Consider the following 19,314-nt stretch of genomic DNA (forward strand, 5'->3'; position numbering starts at 1 on the left):
ATCTCTGTCCCCTCAGGTCCCACTATTACCAGATTCGTGTGGGTGCATGCAGGCCTTTTTCTATACATTTATATACACATGTGTGCACAGTGCATGTAGAGAGTTTTATTTAGTATTTTTACATTTTTTCACTTTTCTAATAGCAGTGCCTAGAAAAGTGCCTAACTCATTAGGCACTTCGCAAATTTTTGTTGCATGGTTGAATTATTTTTTTTAACTTGCCTCCATGTCTTAGAGATCTTTCTGTGTTTTGTTTTTGACTTCCAGACAGATGTACAGTAATTTAATCAAACCTTCCCTAGTAGGCGTTCACAGTCTGTTATCTCACCCGTTGGGACCTGACGTGTCAGAATTCAAAACTGTTCTATAATGAAAGGTAAGGTTGGACGTATACGAGGCAACACCCGTAATCAGACACGCTAACATTTCTGCAATGAAATGCATAAACATGCCCCCAAAGTGGGATAACTTAAGTCTCTAAATAGCCTCACATAAAGTCTGACTTGTCTCCAGATGAATCTGCAGCAATCGAACACAGCGTCTCTGCTTAGAGCTTCTGGGACTCGGAATAAGACAAGGGCTTCAGGCCTCTGCATGGAGTCCTCGTGCATCCAGCTCTATTGGGCAAACGCAGCTGAGGCAGAGTCCCCTCACCTCCGGTCCTTGGTCTCACTGTCTCTGTTCTCCCGGCCTTTGGGGGCTGGCAGTGAAGGGAGTGTGGTGTGGGGACTGGGGAGGGCAGCCTGTCCCTACACATCCTTCAGGCTGTCTCCCAGCCCCGCTCCCAAGCCTGACAGATTTCCTGACTCTCATCGTCACACAGGGACTTCTCCCAACTCCACAGCTGCCTTTTCCCTCTCGGACTGGCATTAATTACCTCCAGCTCTAACCCTCTCTTTGGCACTGTTTTTACCACTTGGATCTGAGAGGATTTACTGTGACCCGGTGGAGCTCCCATTTAGTAGGAGACAGACAATAAATAAGAACTAGAACGAGTACATCGAATAGTATTTTAGAAGATGGCGTGTGCTATGGAAAAGAGCAGATAGAGGAAGGCAAGTGGGACGTGTAACGTGCATTCCCACCAGCAGGGTATGACATTGCCCATTTCTCCCCAAACCACCAACGCTTGTTATTAATCTGACTTCTTGATTCTAGCCATCCTAGGGGAGGGGTAGGAGGTGGTACCCACTGTGGGTTTAGCTAACAGGTTTTCACTGCTTGCTAAAGCTGGATGCTGTCAACACCTTTAGTACATTCGCTCATCCAGCCCTGCGAGGAGGTGCTGCTCCCAGCCTCACCTTCCAGATGAGGAAACTGAAGCACAGAGAGGTCACAAGGGGCAGAGCTGGGATGCAAACCCAGGCAGTATGGTTCCTGACTGTGCTCAAAAACCTTACAGAGGAGTGGGAGACACGCTGTGAACTTCTGTCCACAGGATAACTCCATAGGTGCTCTGGTGTAGGGGTGTGGGAAAGCCTGTGGGGACGATGAGGTATCGAGGAAGAGAGGGGATGATAGTGAAAGTGGGCCTGGAAGGGCAAGTAGGAGTGTGTCAAGTGGAGAGAGGTGACTGGAAGGACACTGCAGGAGCAGAGGGGTGTGCGGAGCAGAGGTCTGGTTCAGGGGATCAGTGGCCAGACCCTTGCCACCTCCTCGTAACAATCCTACTACTCTGTTATCCACTTCAGCAGAATATTTTTAGATCAGATATTTCAGTTCCACTAGAAGCCAGTGTGTGCTGAGAATTATACCCTCCAGGGTCCACCTGATTATAAAATAAGTGAACAAGTTATTTGAAGACCTCCTAGCATATGGAGGACTCATATGTGCGAACCCAGCCTAAGTGAACTCGTCCGTGTGCGACCAACAGAAAATCAAGACAGACGTTATTTAGCGCTGGCGTTCCATGCGCCCTCCTGCCCCCAGCGTGCTCCCTGGAGTCCCTAGAGTGAGTGAGGGTGAGAAGGAGATTTGCTCCTGCCTAAGCAACAGATGAGCCCCTGAGCTGGCCACACCTCTCCCCCGGTGAGCATCCTGCTCAGCTGTGTTTAAAGGTACCTCCGACTGCTCCGCTTTTACCCCAGGTGGTGACTTTGGTACTCACCCTCCCATGGGAGGGGGCCCCAACAAAACAGGTGAGAAGTATTTGTGGGATTGTGCCTTCAAATGGGTTTTGTGCAGATTGATCTCATATGACCAAACTGTGGAGCTTGGTGCCTGGAGGGCTCCCTCCAGCTGGAGGCAGCTGTGATGGGAACAGCAGACTCAGTTCTGCCACACCCAGGTGCAGAGCGAGGGTCCCGCCCCTGAGAAGTGACCCGAATCCCACCGCTCAGGTGATGGTGGGCTTTCACATCATGCATTCATCTCATCCCCATAGCAACCCCTGTCTAGTTGTTGCTGTGCTCATTTGATAGCTGAGAAGATCAAGACTAAGAGAGGTGCCCAATCCACCCGGGCCCTGAGAGTACAAAGCCAGCTGGTGAGCGTAGCCCTGGTGCTCGAACTGGGTCAGAAGTTTTGGGGATCTTTTAAGCCTTTGTTTCTTTCCAAGGAGGTTGATTTCTTGCTGCTACAGTACTTTTCAGTTCTAAGAAATCTGAAGCTGTGATACTCCTTGCCCCTTGCAGTCATTGTAGCTCCTGCTTCCCATCCCATTCTTTCTACCAGCACCCCCCCCAAACGCACCCCCTGATATTTTATTCCTATAGATGCTGCTCTGGTTTCTTAGTCCCATTTTTTCCCCTTTGGCATCATTTGTCCTTCCTCCTTCATTTCCTCTTGGCTGTATATTTCTATTTAATAAGGCCAGGGCTAACTCTGGCACCAAAATCAGCAACTAAGCCGTTTGCCTAAAAGCTTTAATTAGAAACAGAAAACTGGAGGAAATGGCTCTCCTGCCAAGTCTGTAAATTACACCAAGGCTCACAGCCAAGCCAGGTCTGTGCTGGGAACTTGGAATGTTCAGCGCCACTTCTCTCATGAGCAACACTCTCCCTCAGTGCTTCCCGAGCCTGGTGGGGCTGCCCCACCTCTCAGCACCCACCTTCACCCTCCTGAGTCAGTCCCCATCCTCAGAGGTTTAGCCTCTGCTGCCCAACTTATTTCTTAAAGAGGAACCAGAAATCCTGAGCTGTATGCAAAATTGTCTTTTAACTCTGAGCAATTAATTCACATGTTTTTAAAACTCTCTGCAGACCATACAAAATATGTCTGTGGGCTATCATTGTGCAACCTCTAATCTAAAATTTTTTTACTGGACTTCCTAGTTTAAAGTTAGTCAGTTTTCTTTTTTCCCTAAAATCCTTCTTAACTAACTTATTAGATCTTCAGAACTGTAGTTCCAGAGTTTAAGCTAAATCAGAAGAAGTTAACTCAGGTTGGTAATAGCTATAAAATTAACACTTAGAAACATTTTCAGCCTCAGGTTCACAGTTGGACTTAATGGAACCCCCTGGTGGAGTGGGGTGGAGTGGGGTCTGGCTTTGTGTGGAGAGGACAGTAGAGGCTCAGCTGGGGGCTCAGAGATCCAAGGAGGGGAAGACGTTTCCACCTTGGTAGGAGACAGACCGCCCAAAAGGGACCACGGAATCGGGGCTCTCCGTTGAGAGGCAGGTGGGTGGGAGAGCTGTGAGTCAGGGCAAGGTGGGTGGTGGGGTCAGTCAGCCCAGGAAGCCAGGGTACCTCAGAAGGAGGCTTGGGCTGCTCAGGTCCTGGCCTCCCAGTGTCACCCTGGCCAGCCTGACGTCACCTAGCTCAGCCAAGGGGCATCAGGGACTTGGATCTGGAACTGAATCCCTGGAGACCCATCTGACCCATCACCTGCAGTTAGAAAAACAAGGCCCACAGCTTGTCCCTCTTTCGGCTGTCCTCCCTGCTCAGCATCCCTTAATGTAAACGTCTTAGAGTAAATGGACCAGTTATGTAAACTTGGTTGGGCACGTCATTTTGCCCCTCTCAGCCTATGAGCAGGAGATGCCGGCACCTGTCTTGGTTTGGGGGCTGCTTCCTGGTGATGCTGCTTGAACCACTTAGGATAAGGAAGTACAGACACTTGGATGTGAGGTTCAGGTTCTGACTCCTCATCAAGTCTGCACAGAGCATTTCCTTTGACACTTTAAACATAAGGAGAAAAAAATCATGCTCAAGGTCTATAGCCTGGCTCCACACACTCCTGCAGGGGCGGGGGGGGGGGGTGTCTTTTTAGCAGATGTTCCCATGTGCCCTTCATGATTCCTTTAGCTTAGCACCGCCTGGCTGGTGAGGGCTGCGCCCAAGAGATGTTGTGTTCATCACAGGGATGTTGATGTAGGATCCTACTGTGGGGACACTTGGCATCAATTGGGTTCTGGTCTCAGTGCTGGGACTAGCTGTGCTTTTCCTGGGCTGCTGGTTCATTTTCATGCTATATATGTTGTAAAAGGTTTCAATGGCTGGCTTTCCATATCCACTTCACTCTGTAAATTGGGGGCCCATGTCTCAAAAGGGTAAACCTTGAAGGGTCATAACATGTGAGCAGTTCTTCATTTCTCTTTCTTCTCCCCACACCAGCCCATCTGTGTTACCACTCCATCTCTCAGGTTGTACCGGTCAGGGTTTGCTGCAGTGAGGGGCAGCCCCTGTGTGCCAGGTGTGCATGTGTCTGCCAGCGGGAATCTGTTAGCAGGCAAGGCCACGTCAGGGGAAAAGCATGTTCATGACCTTATAGCCCAGGAGCAATAAAAAGTACCTGGTGTCAGGCTTCCCTGGTGGCGCAGTGGTTGAGAGTCCGCCTGCCGATGCAGTGGACATGGGTTCGTGCCCGGGTCCGGGAAGATCCCACATGCCGCGGAGCGGCTGGGCCCATGAGCCATGGCCGCTGAGCCTGCGCGTCCGGAGCCTGTGCTCCGCAACAGAAGAGGCCACAACAGTGAGAGGCCCGCGTACCGCAAAAAAAAAAAGCATCTGGTGTCCAAATAAACAGCCATACTTGGCTTGGAGTGATGCCAAATGCACCAGGTCTCTCTGGAGGAACTTCACCTCTGCGATGCTTGCTGGCTGAGCTACTTTAGAGGGGTATGGCTTCTGACGGCCCAGCTCGGCCCTGCTGCTCCCAGCACAAAACACTAGATCCTCTCTGCTCAGCCCGTGAGGTTCCCCCTCCTTAGCCTGCTGTCCTGGCCAGGCAGATTTGATTTCCCAATCCACCTTTCTCACACCGCAAGTTTTAGACAAAAACGAGTTGATCCAGGCCTACCTGCTTCCATACCTCGTCTCATACTGTCCCCACGGCTGTTCCTTGCCTGCCCTCTCAGCAAATCTAAGACCTTCTCACCCTCAAGGCCCTGCTCCAATACTGCCTTCTTGCTAAGGCCTTCCTTGAGCCCCTCTGTGCAAAAATGAAGCCCGCTGACCCCATGAATTTCCTTAGCACATTGTGGCATTTCCCTTAGAGTGGTTCTCCTGCATGCACAGCCTGCCACCTGGCCTGGCCCTGAACTCCTCAGGACTTGGAGCTCCTTGGTTTCATCCATCTCCACTCTCCCTGAGAGTTGTGGGTGTACCCCTGGTAAGCCTGTACTAGCACGCAGGTGTGCATCTACCTGCTGGTGCCCCAGTATGGTTTCTGAATTTGGGAGCAAGGAGTCTCCCAAAGTAGGAGGAGGGTGCATTTGGATAGTGGGAAAAAAGGAAAAGACATGGTTGTGGGATGGCAGCCTGCATTTGTTCTGAACCAGAAGAGGACGAGTCCTCTGCAGCCTGCTTGGCCTCAGATTTGGCCCCCCAGCCTCCCTAACATCTGGGGGCTCCTGGCTTGTATTATATAGCAGGATCTAATATCCACCCCTGGGTCCCCTCCGTTCAACATGGTGGTGACACCAGTTGCTGAAGCCCACGAAGGAGCACACCCAGTCTGCAGTGGGCTCGGAGCTCCATGTGAATGTACAGAATACTTGATTTCAAAGTGTAGATTGTTTCAGGAAAATGGGGGTTGTTTCATGTTTTCTGTGAACTTGCCGATAAGCCTGCTGTGCTCCCTCCCTGCTACAGAGGAGAAACAGGGGCACACAGAGGGGTGACCTGCTCAAGGCCAAGCACCCCTGTCAGACTTGGAGCTCCTGTCAGCTCAGTTACAGAAAATGCATTTCAGCAGCCCACATCTGGACATCATCAAACAACTTGGAGCCAATGCCATTGGTTGTTTCCAAGCAGATCAAGATAGTGTTGATTTATATTCCAGCGGTACCCTTGCATAACGATTTGGCCATAGGAAAAAATTTGACCTGACCACAAACTGAATTTTGTCTGATAGCAAATGGCCTGCTTAATAGTCAGACCAAGACCCATTCAGAGAAGGGTCTTAAACGCACACCGTGTAAAATTCAGTTTCAACAAACACTCGCAAAGTGCCCACCCCATTCCGGACCTGGATGAGACGCCTTGTGGTGCAGAAAGCATGGCCCAGCTGTATGGACAGGAAGCCTGGCACACCAAGTATTGACGCAAAATGGGTCTCCTGGGCCACAGAGGAGGGCAAGACCTGCTCCCTGGGTGAAGGAGAGAGCCAGAAAAGTCTTTATGACATCTGCTCTGGGCCTAAACAATAGATAGGATGTTGACAAGCATGGGGACAGACAAGGAGGAGGGAAGTGCTTCCAGGAAGGCGGGAGTAGCTCAGAGTGGCTGCACCATGGGTCGGGGGCAGGGCACTGTTCAGTTCTAGGTGAAGCTGAAGTGGTTGGGGGTCAGATAGAGAGATGTCGGGACTTGTTCTAGTCGTGGTGATGGGTTTTTGAGGAGGGGTGCTCTGAAAGCACTCTCCCGGGGGCAGGGTGGACAATGGCTGGAGGAATCAGGTAGGGTACGGGTACAGAGGAGGCTGTGGATGGAAGTGTATGTGACAGAAGATGGGACCAAATGGGGGCCAGCTCAGGAGATAAGGAGGGGCAGCAGAGGTACAGAAGCTGGGTGGGGCTGATGAGCAGGGGCTCAGAGTAAAAGTGACTAGTGCCTTAGAGGACAGAGGAGGCGATGCCCATCATGAGATGCAGAGGGAGCTCTGGGCACAGGCACGGACTCACCTCCTGTCCAGGCAGCTGGGCTGGGCTGAGAGTAGCCCCTGCAGCCAGCAGAGCTCCTGAGTGGCCCACTGGGGCCAGCTGGGAGGGAAGAGATGAATTGGACCCAGCCTTGTTGTGGGGACTCACAGGGAAGATGGTCAGAAAGATGGGTCTTGAGCAGATGGGATACCTGCTCTGATGGAAGGAGGGACCAGGTGTGGAGGAAACATGGTGCCAGATGATGCCTGTCACAGCGCGGATCATCTTGCAGGCTTTAAAGAGTGACCCAGCTGGTGAGAGTGTGAGCAGGGTTTAAACCCAGTGTGTCTGTCTCCGAAGCCCTTGCCGCCTTGACCACTACCCTTCCTGTCTCGGTCCTTGACTCAGCCTGAGAGGACCCAGGCTCCGCCCTCAACGAGCTCCCATTGTGGCAGGGAAACCATCACCAGGCAGGGTGGGAGGATGATGACATGAGAGATGGGCTTGGAGAATGAGGGGCCTGGCTGTCCAGGAGGACAACAGGAAACACATGGGTCTGTAGCTGTGGAGGAGGAAAAAGGGCACCGAACACCCCAGTGGATGCTGAGTGATCAGTGTGCCGAACTCGGACCATGCGGTACAGTCTGGGAAGCAGTTAGGCAGGCGCAGGCCAGACCTTAATACCTGCCAAGAGGCTTGTACATGGTCCTCAGGCATCAAGAGGACACAGGAGGGTTTGGGTGAAGGGGGAGGCACCTAGTCAGATCCAACCCATGTGAGGGGAAGAAGGAGGCCACTGGGAAGCTAAGCCAGAGACGGTGGAGCCTGAGCCTCTCACAAAGGCCTTGGTGCCCCCAGGACGCCCCCACACTGCACATCAAAGCCCAGCCTCCCTCTCCCACACTCTGCCTGAACAGGGTTTCCTGTGAGCAGCTGGGGCTGGATCACAGTTATTTAGCTAATGTTCTTGGATGGAGTCCCAAGAAAACAATTTTGCTTATTAAAGCAACAACAACAAAGTAACATTGCAAAGCCCACCCCCAAAGAGGAATTGTAAAAAGATCGTTGTGGCCCTTTCTGTTTATTGCTTCATTGATTTATCTGTTTGTACATATGTTTATTGGCCTGACTGTATGGTGCCTGTTGCTTAATAAGCCCAGGCTGTATTTATGAGGGTTGTGGAAGTAAGCAGCCCCCAGCCCCGGTTCCCAAGCCTGCAGTCAGCACAAGGTAATGGGAATACTAGGCTGGACTCATGGGAGCCTGGGTCCTGGGCAGGCTCTGGGAGCTTACCCTGGAACTCTAGTGGTTGGTTCCCTGCGCCAGGTGCCTACCACCCCGCAGGTGAGGGGGCTCTCAATGACGCTCATCAGCAGAATCATAGCAGCTGGGGGTGCCTTTTATAGATCCAGGTGCCTGAGACCCACCCCAAACCCCATGGCTCAGTCTCTGGGATAGAGACAGGAAAAGCCCTCCAGGTGACTCTGCTAATTAAGGTGCAACTACTGGACCAGGTGATTTCCAAGGGCCTCCTCCCCACTTCTAGAACCATAATCCAGTGTCTCTCAGTGTTGGAGATGGGAGGGGCAGGATCAAAGAGACATAGCCTGTGAGGAACCAGCATCACCCTCAGCCCTACTGGGTGAAGGAGCCCCTGCATTTCAGGGGCAAGGCTGTGACCTCTCCACACAGTGGGGCCCCCTCGTGGGCCCCCTCCACTCTTAGTGCACCATCCTGGGGACCTGGAGCTGCCATCCCACAAACCGAAAGGTTTATATCCTGGAAATTGGGAAAGCAGATGTCAAGATGTTTGAAGGAAAAAGAAGAGCATCTCCCAAGGGTGGGGGTTGTGCAGAACTCACTTCTCGGACTTAGCAAGGGTGTGTGTGTAGACAAGAGGAACAGAAGCAGGGCCAGGGAAGTGGCCCAGAAAAGAACAGTCCCAGTGATGGCAAAAATGTGCAGAAGAGCACACTCGGCTTTTAAAAGTCTGTTTGGCACAAGGAGAAGAAAAGAGAGCCAGACATGTGGCCAGGGAGCGAAGACACGGAATTAACAGGCAGCAGTGAGAAGAGACGATGGCTCGGGTCCTGTGTTACTGTTTCTGCTCCAGGTAGAGAGCATCTGATGGAGAGCAGTGAGGGGGTCGTGCAGGAACGGTTGTGAGAGGCTCTGTCACAAGGCAGGTGCAAAAGCATTTGATGGATCCCATTGCATGAATTTGAGTCTCTAGATCCAGGTGAATTGTGCCTGGAGCACAGGAAGAACTTGCTAGTGTGATCGTAGAAATATGGCCTTGTCTTTAAGGATGAATAGAGGATGGGGTATAACGTCAGAACTGTCCCATTTTCAGAAGGATGGTTTCTAGAAACTCCAGGTGGCTGAGACAGACAGGGACCTGGAGCTGCTGTCTCAAGCAGATGAGGAAGCAAAGGGTCCATGAGCCCTGTGACCAGCTGACAGTGAGCATCATGGCCCACCAGGTACAAACCATTCACCAAGCTGGTCTTCTGCATGACCGCGGGTCAAGGGAGTGTTTAATCTCACCGCATTTGTACTTCAGATGGGTTGACAAAATGCCCAGTCTTTTTGTCTGAGGAGTCATTTGGACTACAGTCAAGCTGGGAGTGTAACTAGATGGTTAATAGTCACAGCAGTCTAATCGCAGCATGACTGGCCCATAGGAGGACTCAATAAACAGTGAATGAATGAATGAGTGGGCCACTGTCAGCCAGGAGGTAATTTTCTTCTTTTGGACTATAGGTTCATACTTAGGCCTACCCTGTTCATGGTTTTTAACAACTTGGAGACGTAAAATGTATCCAGTGATCACATTTGCATATGACAAGACAACGATAGTCGCCATAGCAGAAGACAGAATTAAAATTTACTAAAACCTTGATAAACTGTAACTGTAGGTAATGGACTGATGATTAATGTGAGATAGTTGTGCCATGTGGGTCCCCGCCAAAACTCCACTTATACCTATTAGGATATGTTTTGTTGTCTGTCAAAGAAATCCAACTCAAACTGGTTTAAGCCAACAGAGAAGAAAAAGGTGGATCATTGATTTGACTTCAGTAGGACGGGTCTGGGTGCTCCCCTGGTGGCATTAGAACCCCCTGTCCCCAGTGCTTGGGTCTGCTTTGCTCCATGCTGCCTTTACCTTCACAAAGTGGGGCCCTCAAAGCTCACTCCTTTCTTGTAGCTCAACCAAAGAGAACCTCTCTTTCCTAACAGTTCCAGCAGAAGTCCCGTGACTGAGTCTCCTTGGTGGCATGTCCATCTCTGACCCAATCACTGTGGCCAGAAAAACAAGAGTGTGCTGATAGGCCAGGCCAAAGTTACATGCCAGAAGCCAGGGTGTATGTGGGGGGTCAAGACGTACCAAATCCATTGAACTGAGAGTAGGGAGGGATGAGAGTAGGGATTTCTCCAAGGAAAATTGAGATGCTAAAGGTGAAAGAAGAGAGAATGGCTGCTGGGCAGACCAGACACCCCCAATGTGAGGTTAGCCGTGGCTTAGCCTGGATTCTGTGGGCACAGGGTTCGGTAGGACACACCCTCCCCCCTCGGGCTTACCTCCAGGCTGGGACTCCATCATAGAGGCTTCCTATCTTTCTCTTCTTGGCCCTGTGTCGACAGTGAAGCTGAGATTCAAGCCCTTATCCATCTGGCTCCAAACTCAGGTTGCCTCCATTCCCTCGGGCTCTGGGTAGAAATGGGACAGGTGTCTCCACCTACTGACCCCAGTCAGGGACAGGAGGATTGGCTCTGAAGGCTTGTCCTGAGCCAGCTGGCTGTCAGTTGCAGAAGGGGCACCCAAGCATGCTTCCCACTGCATGTCCCTGCAAACCTACAGTGTGTCAACCAGAAGAAGCTGGACCTAGGAAGCTTCCTCAATGCCAGTAATAATGGCCTCATATCCTCTGGGAGGAAGAGGGAAACCTTTGTGTAAATATCAAAACCCTTTTATCGCCCACTCAGTATTTTCTACACAATGCCTGTGGCTCCCTGTGTTATTTCAGCTTGTGGTTTGCAGAGAGAGGTCCAGAGTGACATGGTGGGAAGACCCCAGAGGGAGGACGGGAGTCAGGATGTGGCACCACCTGGCTGCCAACCAACTGCGGGACCCACACCAGTCAGCTAGTCTCACTGGACCTCACTTTTCTCATCTGTAGAAGGGAACAGTAAGAGCTCATGCACAGGTGTGAACACACATATGTGAAAGCATCTGTCTTTGGGGTGACTGTGGTACCTGAAGAGGACAAGGATCCAGCACAGAGTGGGTGACCCCAGGAATGGAGAGAGGGGCAGGGTGGAGACGTAGGAGAAACAGGAATGCTCAGCGCTGAGGTTCCAGTGGAGGCTGCAGGAGGAAATGTGTTCTGCAGGCAGGTGTGTGAGGGAGGCAAGGATGAGGGACCAAGTTTTGGGCTGAGGGGTAGAGGTGAGGAGAAGAACCTAATAAGAGGGAGATGGAGACGGTGGAGGAGTGGCGAGGAGGTGTAGGATGAATGAGAATCCAAGAGCATTTGTTTATACATCCCTCAGGCCGTGTGTGTCCACATTTACACCAGGACAGTTTCAGGGCAGCTTCTCTGAGCAAGGACACAAGAGCATTAATTCAGTATGAAAGACATTGACTCCATATCAGAAAGCCCTTCTTCAAATCTCTTTCAATCCTTCCAGTTGGCCTAAGAGATCATCTCAGTTTGGTCCTACTATATCTTTAACATCCCTTTAATACTTGTTAATCTCCCTTTTTGCAAAGAGAAAAGACTTTAGGCTAAGCACTTTCAGGCAAGGGTTTTGGCTAGAACTTTGTTGTACTGTGTAGTTTTTATTGTATTTTTTTTTTAACAGTAACCATTTTATGGCATGGAAGACTGGTTTTCCTTTTGTGGTAGAGATAGAATTTCATTTCCAAACATATTTACTTAAGTAAGAAAACCTAGTTTAAAGAAAAAAATAAGATTAGAAAGATGGTGCAGGTGGCACAAGAATGATTAAATACCCAGAAAGAGACTCTCACAGCAGCTCCTGGCAGCCTTTGCTTGGTTGGATATGGCAAAATGGGAACAAATTTTGTCCTGGAGAAGTTCAGTCCAGTCCTGTTTACTGACTCTGAAGCTGAGTGTCAAAAACTCCTTCCATTGTCCTTGACTAGCCTGTTGACCTAGTAAAGACCACAGATCATTGCTCTGGTGGCCAATTTCCAGCTCAGGGGCCTAGAACATCTGTAGCTCTTTGAGGTTACTGGTTCCCAAAGGATTTCACTGCAGAAACAGAAGCAGTCAATGGAAACACCTGCCCTGAGTATGACAAGGACACCACTTCCTGAACACTTCCATGGACCAGGCATTGTGTGCCAGTTTCTAATATGTTTCTCATTTGATCCTTTCTATAGCCCGTCTAGGTACATATTATCATTATGCCTATTTTTAGGGTGGGAAAACTGAAGCTCAGAGAGGTGCTTGCCTGGAGTCACACAGCTAGCAGACTGTGTGAGGGATTCAAATGTTGCAGGCTGCCTGTTCTCATGCTCTTTGCCTGGCAGTGTGTGGCCTCTGCCTGAGCAGAGGCTCAGCTCCCGTGCGGGACCCCAGCCCTCTCACATGAGGCCCAGCCAGGCTCCCCAGGAGTTGCATGGTTTACAAAGGCGGGAGAACCTGGGTGTGTGCGTCATCCCTTCATAACTGCAGCCACTTTAAATTGACCTGTGCCCACTGGGGAAAGGTTTTGTAATCTGATAAAGAAACGTACATTTCCTTGAAAATAATTTAGCAGTTCCTATTCTTGTTCCACCTTCACAGTGACTACTTTTCCTAAGCAGAAAAACCTACCCTTGGTCTAACAAAGAATTTGAGGCCATTTCTGGGCAGGATGGGCTCTCTGGGAGACATGGTTTACATGTCAGAGGGCTGGCATCCCAGGACATTTGGGCAGTTTATGGGGACCATGAAAGAGAACTGTGAAATTGGAGCTGTCGCCATAGCCCTGTGACTTTGAGGGCATGGCTGCATGTCTCACATGAGGCCCCAGCCTCAGGAAAAGCTTTTCTGCTTCCATAACTTCACCCTTAACCCCACCCTTGCTCCCTGAGACCCCTCTCCACAGCTCCCCTCTTCCTCCATCCAGCCCCTCTGCTCTCTCCTCCCTCCACCCCTTGAGGAAGAAGGTTCATTTCTGGGAAGCATTCCAGCCCTGCTCCATCTTCTCCCCAGAAATCAGCTGGGTCATTGGTGGAAACTGAGGCTTACAGAGGTTAAAGGACTTACCCAAGGTCACACTAATAATTAGTGCAGTGCTGGCATCAAAGCCAGGTCCAACCTCCTAGAAAACCCACGCTTTTCCACCCTGCACACAGCTGCACCCTCTGTGCTGTCTCTCCCTATATAGATCACCCTTCACTCTTCCAGACCAAATGGGAAGTCTTTATTAGATAGATGGGACATCTGTCCTGGAACAAAACACACTGAATTTTAACCATAGTCATGTAAAGATAATGGAATCATAAATCATTTTCTCCCTTTATTTAAAATATTTTTTTCACTTTAACTTCCATAAAGAAACAGACATTTTAATAATATATCATAGGGCTTCCCTGGTGGCGCAGAGGTTGAGAGTCCGCCTGCCGATGCAGGGGACACGGGTTCGTGCCCTGGTCCGGGAAGATCCCACATGCCGCAGAGCAGCTGGGCCCGTGAACCATGGCCGCTGAGCCTGCGCGTCCGGAGCCTGTGCTCCGCAACGGGAGAGGCCACAACAGTGAGAGGCCCGTGTACCGCAAAAAAAAAAAAAATATATATATATATATATATATATATATATCATATATGTAGATATTTTATATGTGTGTGGGTTTTTACACATATACTAAATTTGACATGGGTGTGTCATGCTTCAACATACACACACATTCACATATTTTAAATTTGACATGACATTTAGCAAGATAGAAACTAAGAATTTCAGCTGGTGGGCAATTTCTTTTACTTTTGGGGCTAACATTTTGAAATTGAGGGGCATATTCATCATTAGCATAACTCTAGCCTGGAGTCAAGGCTGGCCTCTGAAGACTGCCTGCCCTTGTGCTATCATTCAGAGAAAATTCCAAAATATGTTTTCCTTTAAAGAACTCACTAAAGAGTTTCCCCAGCAGACAGTTAAAACCTCAGATGGGCACAATTCCTCAATGTGTGTTGTTCCCAGCAAGACCCCCATCTCTCCCTGGCCTGACCCTGCCTACCCTCATTTCACTGTAAATGCTGTCAGTGACGAGGCTACAACCCCAGTCCTGCAGCCACACTGATCAGCTTCTGGGGGCACAGGCCTGCTTCTCCCCACTCCAAGCTCAGAAGTGGTCAGTCTTTTGTAAAAGCACAGAAAAGGCATTCTCCCAAGAGCCAGGCCGGGCCAGACAAGGAAGCCTGTGAGAAGGAAAGGTCACATCTGAGGGGACACATCACCCGGGACTTCAGAGAGCAGATTTCTAGGCAGACAGGCCTCAGAGTCACTTCCTGCTGGGCAGCCCAGGGTCACCAGGGAGGGAACTCGAGCTTAATGCACTTAGGAAGAGCAGAAGGGAATGGGCAGCACCCTGTAAAGGGAATTAAATCTTTACCTTCATTTAGACAATAATTTGATTTAGAGCATTAAAAAAAAAAACCCAACCTCTGTTTTATAGAGCATTTACTAGTGTCAGGTTCAATGCTAGATTGTTTTTTAGATACACAGTATCTCAGATTAGTTGGAGAATTGAGCACAAGTTTCCTGGTTTGGAAATAGAGGCTAGGTGGACAGATGACTGGGGCCTTAGCCAGGACCAGAACCTGAGGCTGGAAGCCCAAACTCTTTCTCCTGCTCTGTAGCAAGTCCACGGGCCAGGCCTGGTGCTGGAGACCAAGATCACAAAGTGAAGGAGGTGAGCTCCTGGTCCATTATGGTTCCTTCTCCATAAGATGAAAAGAAACAATCTTTAAAAAAAATTTTTTTTTTTTTAACAAAAAGAGAAATTGCTTTTGTCTGACTTTGGACTTAAAACAGATAGCCATCAGTGCACTGTGTGAAATGCTAAATAGAAGTTTGATTCAGCAATGTAAACTTCTTTAGTATCTCAAACAGTCCCTGCGGGCAACACACAGGGAGCTTTAAGCTGGAGGAAGCAGCCTTGAGTCAAGTGTCCAGCTCTGCACTGGAATGCGGTATGAGCTCAGCCATGCCATTCCTCTTCCTAGGCCTCAGTTTCCTCAACTAGTAGATGAAGGGGGTGAATAGTCCAAATGTTCCATTAGATGGAATGTGATTCCTTACCAGGTGATGAGTTCCCCCAGCTGAGAAGTAAGCAAAACTAGGCTGAATACCCATTATAGAAAGGATGCTGAATTGGACCCCATTAAACTGGCCTTATGAGTGGGGCCAATTCTGAGCTGTATCTCTGGCACAAAGTCTGCTGCTTAACAATATGATACATAATAAATAAGTGTTGGGTAGATGGATGGACACACTTCCTGCTTGGTGGGAGGCTGACCTAGACAGCCATGAAGGTACTCCCTGCCTGAGATCACTGACTTCCTTGCCACTCTCCCAGAAGTCCTGACTCACACAGCTTCTCCCGAATACCTTGAAGTGGAGGCCTTGACTGCAAATGTTGGGCTCTGTGTGAGATGTTCCCAAGGACTGTCATGAAGGCTTGGAGGTGAGCAAGGCAGTGGGTACCGAGTGTCAGGCATGTAGTGCATGCTGAGGAGTGCTAGCTGCTGCTGCTGCTTGTGTAGCAGGAGGTGGAGAGAAGGGGAGATGAAGGTGAAGGTGGGGAGGGAGGAAGAGGAGGACAGCGGGGACAGTGACTCAGGCACGCTCTGTTGGGAGGCAGGTAGCCCGGTCCTCTTTCTGGTGCCCTCCATGTCAGGGCCTGCTCCTGAAGCAGCGGGGCGCACACCTGTTGTTGAATTGCTCCTCTGCACCCTGTTAATGTCTGCAAACTGGAGGGCGGCTTCAGTGGCATGGACGCTTGGGCTCTGAGTCTATAGACTTGTGTCGCGTGCTGGGTCAGTGCTGATTTTTTGGTGTGACTTGGGCAAGTCATCTAACCTCCTTGAGCTTCCGTTGTCTGTACCCCGTCCTTATCACTCTTATTGTAGGGGCCCGGGGGAAGGCCTGCAGCTGTAGACTACACACTGTGCCATGCCTGGAACAGCAAGCAGAGCCCCGTTTTTTAACCCTGCTGGAAAAGGTCATCGTCATTTTGAATCTTAAAGGGGCACACTTTCCCTCTGCGGCTCCCATCACTGCAGCCAATCTCTGGGCTCAGTGGGCTCTCATAGCCTGTGGAAAATGACCGCCTTCTCCTTCTCTGCTATGGGATCACCTACCTATATATTTCCTGTGGCCAAACCAAACTACACAAACAAATTCCCCTCTTTTAGACAAGCTGTGTGCTTTATACACTGTTCTGCACCTAGCCTTTTTTTTTTTTTTTTTTTTGCGGTACGCGGGCCTCTCACTGTTGTGGCCTCTCCCGTTGCAGAGCACAGGCTCTGGACACGCAGGCTCAGCGGCCATGGCTCACGGGCCCAGCCGCTCCACGGCATGTGGGATCTTCCCAGACCGGGGCATGAACCCGTGTCCCCTGCATCGGCAGGTGGACTCTCAACCACTGCACCACAAGGGAAGCCCCCCCTTTTTTTTTAATAATGGCTTTATTAAGACATAATTCACATACCATACAATATACCATACAATTCACTCATTTAAAGTGCACAAGTGGTGGTTTTTTAGGCTATTCACAGAATTGTGCAACCATCACCACAATCAATTTTAGAACATTTTATCATCCCCAAAAGAAGGCCTGGACCCATTAGTAATCACTACCCACCCCCAGCTTTAGGGAACCACTAATCCACTTTCTGTCTCTATAGGTTTGCTTGTTCTGGACACTTCATATAAACGGGATCACGCAATATGTGGGGTTTTGTGCCTGCTTCTTTCACCCAGCATGTTTTCAAAGTTTATCCATGTAGTAGCATGTTTGGGCACCTTGCTGTTCGTACTTCAAGATAAGTTGGAAATCATCCCATATCAGAACATATAAATCACCTACCTATACATTGCCTCATTCTTTTGATTTTACTCTAGTAATTTGCGTAGGCAAGATATTATAATTCAAGATTCCAACGGTATAAAAAGGTATTCAGGGAGGAAAGTCCTTGCACCTCTGTCCTGTAGCAACCCCTCCCTAGTCATTTCTCCTGCATCCTTTGAAGGGTGTTTTTGGCCCATGCAAACAAACACATGTATAAATACAGTCTTTTCCAGCTCTTTTTTAACTCAGTGGTAATAACAAAACACACACTGTTTTTTCCCTTGTTTCTACTTAATAGAATACCTGAGATGTTTTTGTCTCTCAGGCGGAGCTTCCTCATTCTTTTGAATGCCTCATTCTTTTGAATGCCTGCATTCAATGGTTTGCATGCTGGTGACTACATTTGAGCAATGAATTCCTAAAAGTGGGATTGCTGGGTTAAAGGGTTTGTGGAGAGCGTGCTGATCCCCTTCCACACCCACCCCCCTCATTTCTCAATGCTCCTCTAGGACCTGCCCAAGCAGCATGGTACTATTCCACTGTACGTCATTCTAAGAGATGAGAAACAATATCCCAGAAGAGTTTTAATTTGCAATTCTCTTTGACTAAGGTTGAGCATTTTTTTCGTATATTTCAGAGAAACTTCTATTTTCTTCTCAGCGAATGGCCTGATCCTATCCTGGGTCCATTCTTCTGTTGGGTTGTTCTTTTTCTTATTGATTTGCTTTAAGGAAATTGTCATATGAGTTGGAAATATTTTTTCACAGTTTTATACTATTTCTTTGACTGCTTTTGGTTTTTCTTTTATTTTTCTTTTGGGTCATGCAAAAAAAATTTTTTTTAATTTATTTTTAGCTACTTTGGGTCTTTGTTGCTGCACATGGGCTTTCTCTAGTAGCAGCGAGCGGGGTCTACTCTTCGTTGTGGTGCGTGGGCTTCTCATTGCAGTGGCTTCTCTTGTTGCGGAGCACGGGCTCTAGGCGCACAGGCTTCAGTAGTTGTGGCGCACGGGCTTAGTTGCTCCACAGCATGTGGGATCTTCCCGGAACAGGGCTCGAACCCGTGTCTCCTGCATTGGCAGGCGGATTCTTAACCACTGCGCCACCAAGGAAGTCCCGCATGCAAAAAATTTTTTAATGTAAGTCACATTTATCAGCCTTCTATTAAATGGCTTCTGAAGTATGTGTCATATATAGAAGGGTCTCCTCAAATCAGAGATTATAAAAGAAATTTATGGCTCCTTTTAGTACTTTTTTGGCTTCATTTGCTTCATTCTTTTTAGAGGCTGCATAGAGTTTCATTGTATGAGTATGGCATAATTTACTTCACCATTCTTCTGCTATTGGGCATATGGCTTGTTTCCAGTCTTTTCCTATTAAACGTGATGCTGCTGTGAATCCCCTCGTACATGATACTTTGGTGCACATGTGGAAGCATATCTGAGGAGGCATTCTTAAAGTGGAATTGCTGGATCAAAGAGTACATGCATTTTAGATTTTGAAACATATTGCCAAATTACTTTCCAAAGAGGTTGTCCTGCGTTCCTCCTTCCAGTTGTATATGAGAGGGCCTTGCCAGCTCTTTTTTTTTTTTAATGAGAAACATCTTTGTTTATTTTCTTCTCAAAATATTCAGTGTGTGGACAATGGACAAGCAGACATGCTGGAATGTTTGGGATAGAGACCTTCCTCAGCAGGCTGGCCTAGTGAGTGTGTTTGTCTTATCCTGATACCTGATGGGCAGCCTGTGGCTGCCCTCAAAAAGACAATATCAAATATATAACATGTCTTTAAAAGATTTTAGCATAAATTGTCTATTGGGCCACAAGAAACTCCATGCCCCTTATCTCTTAGCTGGATGCTGCCTTCCTTTCTGGAGGAGAAAGTGAAGAGGTTTGTCTTCATGTTGTATTGGAAAGAGACAGAAGTTTGAAAGAACTGCACTTCCATATTTTACCTCTAATTAAAACCCTTCTTTATACTGAATTATTGCTCTTTTTACACATTTTAAGAGTAATCATTCTAAATACTTGAGACCATTGAGGTTTTGTCTCATCCCCTCCCCCTTCATCTTCACTCTCTTTAGCAGAACTTCTCTCATCATTAGCTGATGTCTATTTTTATTTGTGAAATTTGTTTAATAGCATTTCCATCTTGCTAATTTTAAAGGTAGCCATTGTCTCTCTCCATTTAAGAGAGAAAAGAC

The 19,314-nt window shown here is 48.7% G+C and overlaps 1 protein-coding gene across 1 annotated transcript in view; it reads left to right on the forward strand.

Annotated features, from left to right (window-relative positions):
* COL23A1 (collagen type XXIII alpha 1 chain) overlaps positions 1-19,314 on the forward strand; it is a 352,859-nt gene that overhangs the window by 225,220 nt on the left and 108,325 nt on the right. The window lies entirely within an intron of this gene.

The sequence above is a fragment of the Pseudorca crassidens genome, chromosome 3 (assembly GCF_039906515.1).
Source record: "Pseudorca crassidens isolate mPseCra1 chromosome 3, mPseCra1.hap1, whole genome shotgun sequence".
Classification (NCBI taxonomy): Eukaryota; Metazoa; Chordata; class Mammalia; order Artiodactyla; family Delphinidae; genus Pseudorca; species Pseudorca crassidens.